The 11778-nt window shown below is 44.5% G+C and overlaps 1 pseudogene across 1 annotated transcript; it reads right to left on the bottom strand.

Annotated features, from left to right (window-relative positions):
* Positions 1–247: 247 nt before the first annotated feature.
* On the bottom strand, positions 248–8638 carry LOC125512308 (ATP-dependent RNA helicase DEAH13-like; annotated as a pseudogene). The gene is made up of 13 exons (XR_015607907.1): positions 8310–8638; positions 7833–7908; positions 7663–7736; positions 7513–7562; positions 7351–7411; positions 6854–7267; positions 6477–6689; positions 6123–6353; positions 5552–5665; positions 5285–5467; position 5216; positions 2287–3302; positions 248–2194 (listed from the first exon to the last, which is right to left on the bottom strand). The product of XR_015607907.1 is annotated as an ATP-dependent RNA helicase DEAH13-like (transcript).
* Between the last annotated feature and the right edge of the window lie 3140 nt (positions 8639–11778).

Genomic DNA, 11778 nt, shown 5'->3' with positions numbered 1-11778 from the left:
GGTCCTCTGGTCGCCGCGCGAGGGCAACGCGGAGGGAGGGGGAGGGGGACCTTTGGTTTGACCTTTCGATGTGAAATATGTATGATGATTAAAGAAAAAGAACAATGGCTGGGGCAGAAACAACTATATCAGCATGGTGGCGATGAAACGAACAAATTCAGTTTACATCAAAGACTATAATCTGCACTAGCTACAGCCCTAGTTTTACTGGTTCAATGGCATATCATCCTACTTGGTAGGAGCTAGGGTTCTACCCGGTCTAGGGCGCAGCCTGTAGGGGAAGGACGGAGGAGGGCGAGGGAGATTGCGCGGCGGCCGGCGGCAGGGCGCCGTCCTTGCGGATGAGGCGGCGGCGGCGGATGTAGGCGGCGGCTAGGGTTTAGGGTTCCGGCTCCTCTGGGAGCCGGGCAATAGAATTGTCTTATTGCTTAATTCTCAAAAGAGTCTTACAACTTGTTTATATAACCACAATGTGAAATAAAACTAAGATAACTTGTGGGCTAAGCCCCTAACTAAGCCTGCCTGGCGGGCCTCCTACGGGCATAAGTCTGCCCGGTCATAACACTACTAATTGTTATACTTTTTATTCATGATAAGCTATCTCAACTACTGTTTAGTATCAAGAACATTACATTGTTATTTCACACCTATTTCATGGAAGTAGAGGGCAACGTTAGACGAGTGATTTGCGGAGGTTGTTACCTCATGAAAGATGTGTTCCATGACAAATAAGCTTCTAGCTGTCTTCTGTTGGAACCGACTACCCCTCAACTTTCTTGAACCTCTTTGGGAAAAGTTCATGTCCCTCAAGCCAAACTTCTTGGTGCATTTGTTCCCATATTGCTTCAAACTGGCTCTGATATTTATCCTGTATCCATGCCTGAATCTCAGGATAAAGAAAATCTGGATCACCTCTCCATGCATCTCTTAATGCTCTCCGGCTGTCTTTTAATTTTCCACCCATCTTCATCCTGCTAAGAAGATCTCCAACTCTTCTTTGGCTGGCAGGCTCAAGGACAGCAGATGGTGACAGAGCCAAGAACTTTTGAACCACCCTTAGACATGGCAAGACATCCCCTTTCAGCAAAGCCCATGCAAATACCTGCAACCGCCTGGTGGGGTCTTCGATGGGTAAACTGTGCAGCGGAAGCTGCCAATTATGTCTAGAAAAGATGGGACTAACATAACAGTAGACCTGGTCATTCTGAGGCTCGTAATAGGGTTTTGGATCTTCCAGTGGCGCTGAGAAGGTGCAGAGAGAACTAGCATATTTGAAAAGCCATCCAGGCTTTACACTGGTCACACCATGCATGTACAATCTCTTTGTATTTAGTAGTTCCGAGTAAACTACAAATTCTGGTGGAGTTTGGGCAACAGAAGATGATCGGTGGAGATATATTGTATCATCGAGGATGCAAGATTGATAACGTCCAGCTCGAACCTTTCGATCCTCTTTCGACAATCCAGAAAAAGTGTTAATCTTCTTTGCAACCCTATCGGCCCACCCAGCACATATACCTTGCCCAAGAAGTTCCTCTTCATTCAGCATTGGTTTTTTGTCGGTTTCACTCCTCCAGGCCTGTTCAACATCCTCAGAACCTCCATAATTCCAAGAAAATTCATCACAGAATTTGCTATGGTGAAATATTAATCGAAGAAGCTGCTTTCTCAATTTTGACATCTCTTCCATTGTTTTGAGGTGAAGTGAGTACTCTCTGCAGAATTCCACTGGGTTCCTTGAACACTCAAATGACCGCAAAGCATGAGAAATGGTTAGAGCATCACTACTAGGGATGGAAAAATCTTTGCGTGCCTCTCGAACCATGGCCTTGAGCTTCTTCTGTCTCCTTCTTTCATCTTGATCCTTATGTTCTGGATCAGGGCCATCCTGGTTTGATTCTCTACTAGTGTCTCCCTGAATGAGAAAAGGATTTGCATAACTCAAAGCTGATGCAGCAGCAGTTGCATATCCCAGTATGAAGTTAGATCTAGCATAGCCTTGCTGGCTCTTCAAAATTTTAATTATTGTCAGAAGAAGACGCGAATGTCGTGGGCTCATGGGGTATTGCGCCATAGCCTTTCCCATTGATGTAAGTTTTTCTTTGCTGTCAAGTGCTTCTAATGTCTTCAAGCAACGCTTAGCTTCAACCAAACTTTCATCGTTAGGAGGCGTAGGGAAAGGAAAGTTTTCAACCTGCAATTATCATATTTGCACGAAAATTAGAACAAAAGGCAACACATCATAAAAGATGATTAAAAAAGATAAATAACTTTTAAGCGCATTACCTTATCAATTTTCATAAACTTGAGCATAAGCACAAGGCCATCAACTGGCATTTTCTTGATCTCTGGCTCAGAGAACTCAGGAAATAAATCATCTTTACCATATGCTGCACCTGAGTAGAGACGGTAACAGTGCCCAGGCCCAGTTCTTCCAGCTCTCCCAGCACGTTGGGATGCTGACGCCTTGCTTATCCACTGGACTTCATAACTTGCCATCCCCGTAGCATGATCATAGTTCTTAACCTTTTCTTTTCCAGTATCGACCACATATGTTATACCAGGAATTGTTAAAGAGGTTTCTGCAACATTAGTTGCCACAACAACTAATCTTTCCTCTTCAGGAATATCGCGAAACACTCTAAGCTGCTGCGAAGCTGGTTGCATTGCATAAAGTGGTAAAACACGAAGCCTACCGTGTGAAACAGATGTAGGTTCTGTACGTTTACTGAAAGAAGGATTAGAAGGGTTTGACTTTTCCGCAATTGTCACATTGCTCGATTCCTCAGCAGCTTCCGATTCTCCTGAAATCCCTGATATAGCTTTAAAGGATGCCTTCAGTACAGATGAACTCTCAGCATGTTTCAAAAATGATGATACTGGTCCATCTTCTGTGGTCTCATGTGCAGCGGAATCCTCATCGCTGTCAGTATCAGTCTCACTCTCTGTTTCAGCATCAGAAGAATCGACATTTAGTCCATCATCCATTTCATCTTCAACATATGAGGAAAACATGTCCTCTTGGTGCTCAGCTTCAGTTCTATCAATATCATATGCTTCAAAAATTTCCTTCTCATCTATTTCTGGTCTTGAACCACACTCATCTCCAACCCTTTCAGGCTTCTTACCAATTTGCCCTTTGGATGCTCTTTGCAGTTTCTTACATAAATAATCAACTTCTCGTTGTCCAGTAACAAATACAAGGATTCCACCTGGTGGTAGACTCTTGTGGATTGACAGAACCTTTTTATAAGCCTGTGCTAAATAATCATCATGTGTCCTCTTCGTGAAGTGAATCGTTACTGGAAATTGCCGTTGTTATGGCGCTGCTAGAAGGAGGGCGCGAGAGGGCCGGCCCAGGGCCTTTTGCCCACGGCCGGGCAAGATGGAAGGGATTTCCTTCTTAATTCTTGCTTGATTAGATTGATACATCTCCTCTCTTTATATAGAGAGGTTTACTTGACTCCCAAGCAAGGCTTACTTGACCCCTAAGCAAGCGACCCTTATCTCTAATTAACCCTAAGACTAACGGGCTATACCGCCAGCCCAGGCCATTAGGCCCATTACGTACTCTAACACTACACCCCACCTGGACATGCAGCTTGTCCTCGAGCTGCAGCCTAACCAACTTATAACCATGACTCGACGCAACACAGATCTAACACCTAAAAACAAGCCTTTTACATCTCGGCTTGTTTTATTACTCTCAACCTGAAATGGACTGGGATGATTTATTTTGGACCTCTTAACAAAAAGTGGATACCATCCGCACGTCGGACGTGCACGTGTACAGCCACCTGGATCCCATGGACACCATCTGGACAAAAGGAGTGCATGTGTATGGCCACCTGGAAGTGGTCGCAAGAGCGACCAGCAGAGGCGCCCTCGCGGCGGCCGGTGGCGGAATGTAGTGGTGCTACGCGGTGCGCTCCTGTCGGTGACACCATGCCTTCTCCCTGCCGGACGGCTGTTGGTCGGCACCGCACATAGAAGAGTGGAGGGCTGTCGATGGAGAATGGCGAGGAGGGGTGCGCCTCCCGAACCGCCGATGTCGCAGACTTTGAGGGCGCTGTCCGTGGGGAAAATAGCATGCCCAAGATCCCCGACGCAGTGGACGAGATCGAGGTCCTTTGCGCAGCGAAGCGCAACTGGGAGGAGCGGCAGCTGCAGACCACGGAACTCCCGCACACGCCGACGCGCTAGGAGGCCGCGTGCAGCAGCCTGCAGCCTCACCGCCGCCGACACATGGCAGGTAGTGATCCAAGCTGCAAGCGGTGACAGCGACGGCGGGAACTTGATCTGCTGGATGGGGACGCCCTGGGGAAGCGGTGATGGCGACGGCGGGAACTTGATCTGGTGGATCGGGACTCCCATCGGCGCGGTCGATGCGGGGCCGGAGCTGACCTGCGATGGTTGCTGCAGTTGCAGCGGCTGCTGCGGCGGAGGTCGCCAGAAGCGGTGGCTGCAGCCAGGGCGGGGCGGTGGTGGCGGTGGATAGCAGCTGCTGCAGCGGCCCGGTGAGCGCGGCGGAGGCCATCTGGTGCAGCGGCTGCCACGGCAGCCAGGACGGGGCGGTGGTGGTGGTGGATGGCAGCTGCAGCGGCTGCTGCTGTAGCCCGGCGGAGGCCGCCTGGTGCGGCGGCTGCCACGGCAGCCAGGACGGGGCGGTGGATGGCAGCTGCAGCGGCAGCCCGGCGAGCGCGGCGGGGGACGCCTGGTGCGGTGGCAGCCACGGCGGCGCGGTGGCGGTGATGGGCGGCGCAGCCGGGTGCGGCCCGTAGGACCCGGCCAAGAACAGGCGGATCTCCTGGACCGCCTGTGTTAGGTCCCGCAGCGCCCCGGACACCTCCTCCGGGGTGAGGACGACGGGAGAGGGCGCAGCGGAGAATCCCAACGCGGGCAGGAGTGGGGCGACGGTCGTGGTGGTCGCCTCCGACGAGGTGACCGGCAGCGGAAGAGACGGGTTGGGCGGCGGTGAAGACATGATCGAACCGAAGCTAGCTGATACCAAATTGTTATGGCGCTGCTAGAAGGAGGGCGCGAGAGGGCCGGCCCAGGGCCTTTTGCCCACGGCCGGGCAAGATGGAAGGGATTTCCTTCTTAATTCTTGCTTGATTAGATTGATACATCTCCTCTCTTTATATAGAGAGGTTTACTTGACTCCCAAGCAAGGCTTACTTGACCCCTAAGCAAGCGACCCTTATCTCTAATTAACCCTAAGACTAACGGGCTATACCGCCAGCCCAGGCCATTAGGCCATTACGTACTCTAACAGAATCGTTACTGGAAATTGCCGTGCAGGTATCTCTACAGTTGGTGGAATCACATCAAACAATCTTCTGTTTGAAATAAATTCCTTTAACTGCAAGGTAGCACTCATCAGCACCACTTTCAGCTGACTAATCATATCTTCTGGCTTAATGTTCTTTCCAGAGCGTATTTTTTTCTGTTGATCTGCATATATATCCTTTGACATGCACAGAAGTTAGCCATGCCTGCACGTTTTGGCTTTAATCAAAAGGAAAATGGGGTAAGTTCTTGAGATTCTAACCTTGCGAAGCTTTATAATTCTACAAAGCATCCCAATAAGTATATCTGTGTTCAAACTCCTTTCATGTGCCTCATCCAAGATGATCACGGAATAGTGCTTCAACAGAATGTCACTCTGTAAAAGATCAGTAAGTCGTGTGATAAGGAGTTTCAATCTTGTTACGTAAGACACAGCTTCAAATATTATTTTTTTGAACGGGAGCTTCAATTAAAAAAACACATGCATTTCAGAAGAACAAATCACTTGATGCATAGATAAAATCTGTAAATTATACAATTACAGGTAGACAACTGACTGTGTATAATGATACAATTATGGAAGACGACTAACTGAGAGACAGACTAAACCACTAAAGGCAAGTTTAAACCTCATTGTAATTTATAAATTTGAGTCATCTGCTGTTATGGCCGTAAAAGTGTCAGATATACCATTTTGTTGCATTGCTGGTCATGGTTTTCTTTTTTAGAACGAGTTATCAGTATATTACAACAAGAAACTTTTAACTCAAAGTTGAATGATTGAACAAAATAGACTGGTAGGAGTAACCAGGAAAAGTAAACATATACAAAACCTGGATCTCTCGCAGCAAAATGCCATCTGTCATAAACTTGATGGAGCATTTACTTCCAACTTCTTTATCATGCCTAACTTGAAAACCGACCTCCTTTCCTAGCTTAAGTCCTAACTCATAAGCCACCCTCTTGGATGTGGCAAGAACAGCAACACGTCGTGGTTGGGTGATCCCAATCATCCCTTTTCTACCAGCTCGATTGCTTGTGCCAAAGCCGGCTTCATATAAGAACTACAGAACACAGATAGCTTAAAGAGCAATGAAAAAGTTGGCAGCTACTTAACACAAGCAGATAGGATCAAAACTCCTAGTTTAAACCAATGTTTAAGAGAAACCATGTGTGGGCATACTCACCTGAGGGACCTGAGTAGTTTTACCACAGCCTGTTTCTCCACATAGAATTACCACAGAATTTTCATAGATAGCTTCCATTATTTCCTGCTCCATCATTATTATTGGGAGATCCCTCCTCGCCTTCTCAACCTCCTGTGGTCTTGACACAGGCACCACAATTGGAGGATTGAAGCATTCTTGTAAAGCAGCTTCACTTTGTTGTAGCTCTTTATCCTAACAAAAGGATAATGATTGAATTAACTCAGAACATGACACCAGCTTCTTATTCCCGGCCACTTACAAAATAGGCAAATCTAGAATGCCTTTAGATCAGTTAGATAGTTAATGAGTCGAAAATAGTGGAGATGCCGAAGATAGTTGAGATGTGGACCAATTACTTGCAAATCTATCTCTGCGGCAGAGCAATTTTGCACGGGTGACTGAATCGGCTGATGTGCCAAAATGTCAGCATCATCATTAGTCTCCTCGGTTTTTTGTCCCAGAATGATCTGGCGTACCGAAATGCCAGCATCGTCATTAGTCCCTTCAGTTTTTTGTTCCAGAATGCTCACGCCAAGATCCATCATAGGTTCCATCGAATCTTTCTCATGATTCTTTCGTTCACTGCCAGGATGATCAAGTTTTGCTGCCTTAATAAACTTCACTGGGGAAACTTCTGGCACAGCTTCACTGTCTCCAGGAACTCCTTTCCGATCACAGTGTTTCTTGAATAGCAAAAGTTCTTCAGGAACGTCTAAACCATGCTTGGAGAACTGCACAGCACGCCTAAATTTTTCTTTCATAGTCGCAGCCTGTAGTATAAAAATATCATGAGAGAAATAACTTTGCAGTGACATAGTAACCAATCCACATGTCACAGATAGATCTACTGTACTTGTCCAACAGAGCACGTAGTATCCAGCAGTGAAAATACATTATCAGCAATCATGTGCTTCCTATTATGCAGGGACAGTTTCATACAAAGTCGTTAGAGAAAACACAAAACCATCATAGAAAATATCACGACTCTAAACAGAACCAAATAAGACGAGCATACTGTAAAAATTCGATGCTTTTTGCTTGCAGTGCCTTCTTTTGCTTTTCCTCCTGGGAACAATTAGGCAGGCATTAATGCTGATATAAAAACTAAAGCTAACTAGTTAAAAAAAATCTACTACATGGCAAATGGCAAGGTAAGGAGGCGCACCTCCAATTTCTGCATTTTTTTAGCTGGGTCTTGCTCATCTTAGGGTCTTCCTTGCTCTTGCTTTTCTTGCCATCCTGGCAATTCAGTGGTTATAGGACTCCCATAGTCACATCCTAACATCGGTTGAGAAGGAAACCCAAGAAAGAGGGCCCAAATAAATTTGGCATTACCTTGCCTATCCCTTGTGTTTTGTTCTTCCTCTTGCAGGGAAGAATCAGCGCGTTGCTATCCTCCTCCATGCTCTAACTGCAATTAAAGCAAATTGACAGAAACGTCACATACAGCGTGAGGGATACCAGTGTGGCATAGCCAGGATTCGAGCAATCCACATGCCCGAAAATAAGCGCTTATAACATTGCAAAAAAAAAAGGTACCCATACCATAGCAAAAAAAAAAGTACCCCTCGATTACACAACAGTTATATGATTTGAACTCTGCCTAATGATCCAACAAAATAGATAGAACATGGCAAAAACAATAACAGTTTATTTGATCTCTTCATCATTTACTTCTATAATATGAATTGACAAGAAAATACATACATTCAAGGCTTCAAGCTTATTGCTATAATAACTATAAAAACAGAAAATCGGATCAAATCAGCGAGACAATGAGACTCGTTGGGATTGTGGTCCTGGGGAAATCACCGTCGATAGCAGCTTAGTGACGATACGGTGGGGAATGCGTCGATTGCTCGATCAGCAGGCGGCCGCGGTGGCGCAGTGCCGGAGAGGGGGCAGGGGCGGCGCGACGGCTGAGCGGCGGCGGCTGAGAGTACGTGCGTGCATAGGCGGCGCCGCGTACTGGATTAGTTCTCTCTCTGGCACAGCGAGAGAGAGAGAGAGAGAGAGAGAGAGAGAGAGAGAGAGGATGCTTTCTTCTGGAGGGCGCTAACGCGGAGACGTAGGAGGGATGAGGTGGAGTCTGCGCAGCGGGAACGGAGGTGAGCAATGGGACTGGCGGCGCCGGCGCGGCTCTGGCGTGTCGACAGAGGAAGACAAACTGAACTACCGCGCCGACTATTTCTCGCATTAAGCGAGACCGTAGCAATTCTCGCTGAAGGGTGTACACTAATTGGGCCGGCCAATTTGCACGTACAATTAAATCTTTTTTGAGCAGTTCACGTATAGCTAATTGAAAAAGAGAATAAAAATGGAAGAAGCGTGGATCGATCCCTGGTCGAGCCACTGCGCCCGTGTCTCGCACGTGATAAGCGTTAGGCGCTTGCCTACTTGAAGTGAAATAGTGAACCCGCACGTGCAATACACGTTAATATTTAGATAATATATTAATTGTATTTGAATATTAGGTATATTATTATTTGTGTGATAATTCTGTGATTATTGCAATATTTGATATGATATTAATTGCATGTTAAACATGTTGAACGCTCGCCATTAGAGGAGTGTAGGTCATTGGATTGACCTGGTTTGATGGCCGAGATAATTTGGATCTATTGGATCTACTCTTTTGGGTCTTTTTATATTGGTACATAGATATAGATGAAGCCAGTTTTTTATTGGTTTTATCCTTTTTCTGTTTTTCTTTTTGTTTTTTGACAGGGTCTTCTTCGGTTTATGTTTGGTTTTATTTTTCTTCTCCATTTGTTTGCTTTTTTCTTCTCCATTTTTTGTCTTTATGTTTGTTTTTGTTTTCATTCTACATTTATGTATATGTCAAAAACATTTTTTAATACATGTTTAACTTTTTTAATATAACATTTTAAAGTACAAGATTAACATGTTTCTATACATGTCTAACATTTCTCAAATGCTTGATTAATTTTCTTTTAAATACTTCTCTAACATTTTTCAAATGTTTGATTAACATTTTTTCGAATACTTGTACAATGCTTTTTTCAAATACTTGTTCATCATTTTTCTAAATATATGGTTAACATTTTATTATGCGCATTAAAAAAATCCATATGCTTGATTAACATTTTTAAAGTATTTGCTAAATTTTTGTTAAATACTTGATTAACATTTTGTATACAACAATAAAGTCTTTAGTTCCAAACAAGTTGGGGTAGGCTAGAAGTGAACCCATAAGATCTCACAACCAACTTATGATTCTGGCACATGGATAGCAAGCTTTCACACACCCTTGTCCATGACTAGTTCTCTGGTGATACTCTAACCCTTCACATCTCTCTTTATAGACTACTCCCATGTCAAGTTCGGTCTACCCCGATCTCTCTTGATATTATCAGCACGCTTTATCCATTCATTATGCACTGGTATTTCTGGAGACCTGCGCTGAATATGCGCAAACCATTTCAGGCGATTTTGGACAAGTTTCTCTTCAAGTACATTATAATAAAATTCATCATTTTTTAATACATGGTCAACATTTTTCTATACACACTTAACATTTTTTGAAATGCATCATTAACATTTTTTAAAACATTATGTAAAGTATATTTTTGTAATATATATCTTTGGAATATTTGGAAGCATAATAAAAAGTAAAATAAATAAATTAAAAAAGAAAACATAAACAAAAACGAGGCACTGGCGTCCCGCATATTGGGCCAGCCCTATAAGCTCGTCGACTACGAGGCGTTCAGCGAGGCGGCAGTTGGGACCTCCTATAGGCAATTTCTATGCGAAACTTGTTAATGTGCATTTCATTAACTGACGTTGAAGGCGCTCTTACATAGACCGGCCTATATATTATTTGTGTAAACTCCTTTAACAATTTTCAAAACATTATGTAAAATATATTTTTGTAATATATATCTTTAGAATATTTGGAAGCATAACCGAAAGTAAAAAAAAAATGAAAACCAAAAACAAAACGAGGCACTGGCGTCCCGCATATCGGGCCAGCCCATACGCTCGCTCAACTTCGAGGCGTTCAGCGAGGCGGAAGTTGGCATCTCCTATAGGCCACTAGTAGAACGTTCGTGCATTGCTACACGCTACAATACATATATATTTGAGTGACTAAACAACAATTATCATGTGAACCTATGTATCTCGGTCCCTCACGGCCTCCACTCACCCTTTCTTCTACTCTCTCTCTCGCTCTTTGTAGCCGTTCGAGGGATGGACATGGATGTTGGGCATGTCCCATGTGTAGGGTTGGTAGATACAAGAGGAATAGGGGACTCCCAAGATTCTTTTCTAAATTTTGTTTAACTCAGCATCATCTCCTTTTTATTTCAACTCATATATCTAAAAAAAAAATATTTTGTAAAATGACACTATTTTATATCACCCTCTGTAACATCCCAAATTTCCAATTTGGAATGTTATACATTAGATCATCATTACATATCATATTTTACTGCATTTTGACTTGATCCTAGAAATTCTACACAACTCAAGGACCAACAGAGAGAGTTTGGGATTTCGTTATTTTCATATTTGAGTTTTTTTAAATTTTTGAAAAGAGGATCGTTTGATTTTAATTATTTTCTCTTCGAATATTCCTTTTATGAAAATAAAAGAGAGGGGATAAAATGACTTCCCAAAAATAAAGAAATATTGGAGATTTAATAATAACATCAAATAAGATTTTATTCAGAGTTTTTATCGTTATTTTATTTGAATTAGGAAAATATGCGTTTTTCAAAATTGCATTAGAGACCCAAATAAATGTTCACCTTGTCCGTTAGATTTTTAGAGGACAGGGAGAATTTATTTCAGGATTTTTGGAGCCCGTTTAGTATTTCTTTTCTCTATTTTTCTAAGCGGATTTTTTAAAAGTCAACCGACCTAACCGGGCCGTGTCCGACCTGGACACTAGCCCGGCCGGCCCTTTAAAGCTGTAGAGGCCCGAGCCAGCGCCACCCCGCCCGAAAACCCTAGCGCCGCCCGAAACTCGCCGCCGCCATCGGAACCCTGCCGCCGCGACGCCGTCCCGAGCCGCACTGCAGCATCGCCTCCTCCCCGCAGCGCCGTCGCCGCCCCGTTCCACGCCACGCCGCCGCCGGTACCCCTCGCCGCCGACGCCGCAAGCCGTCGGAGCCGCCGCCGACCTCGTCGGACCTCGCCGAGGTTGTTCGCCGACGCTGGTTTTCTTCGGAAACCCTAGTTTTAGATCGGTTTTATTTTTTTCCGGTTTATTTATTTAGCGAACGCCCGTTCGTACATTCTTTTAACGAACGGG

This window comes from Triticum urartu, chromosome 6A (assembly GCF_056163025.1).
Source record: "Triticum urartu cultivar PI428250 chromosome 6A, HENAU_Tu73, whole genome shotgun sequence".
Taxonomy (NCBI): domain Eukaryota; kingdom Viridiplantae; phylum Streptophyta; class Magnoliopsida; order Poales; family Poaceae; genus Triticum; species Triticum urartu.
Note: the sequence above shows the minus strand (reverse complement) of the source record. Positions and strands in the feature narration are given on the sequence as shown.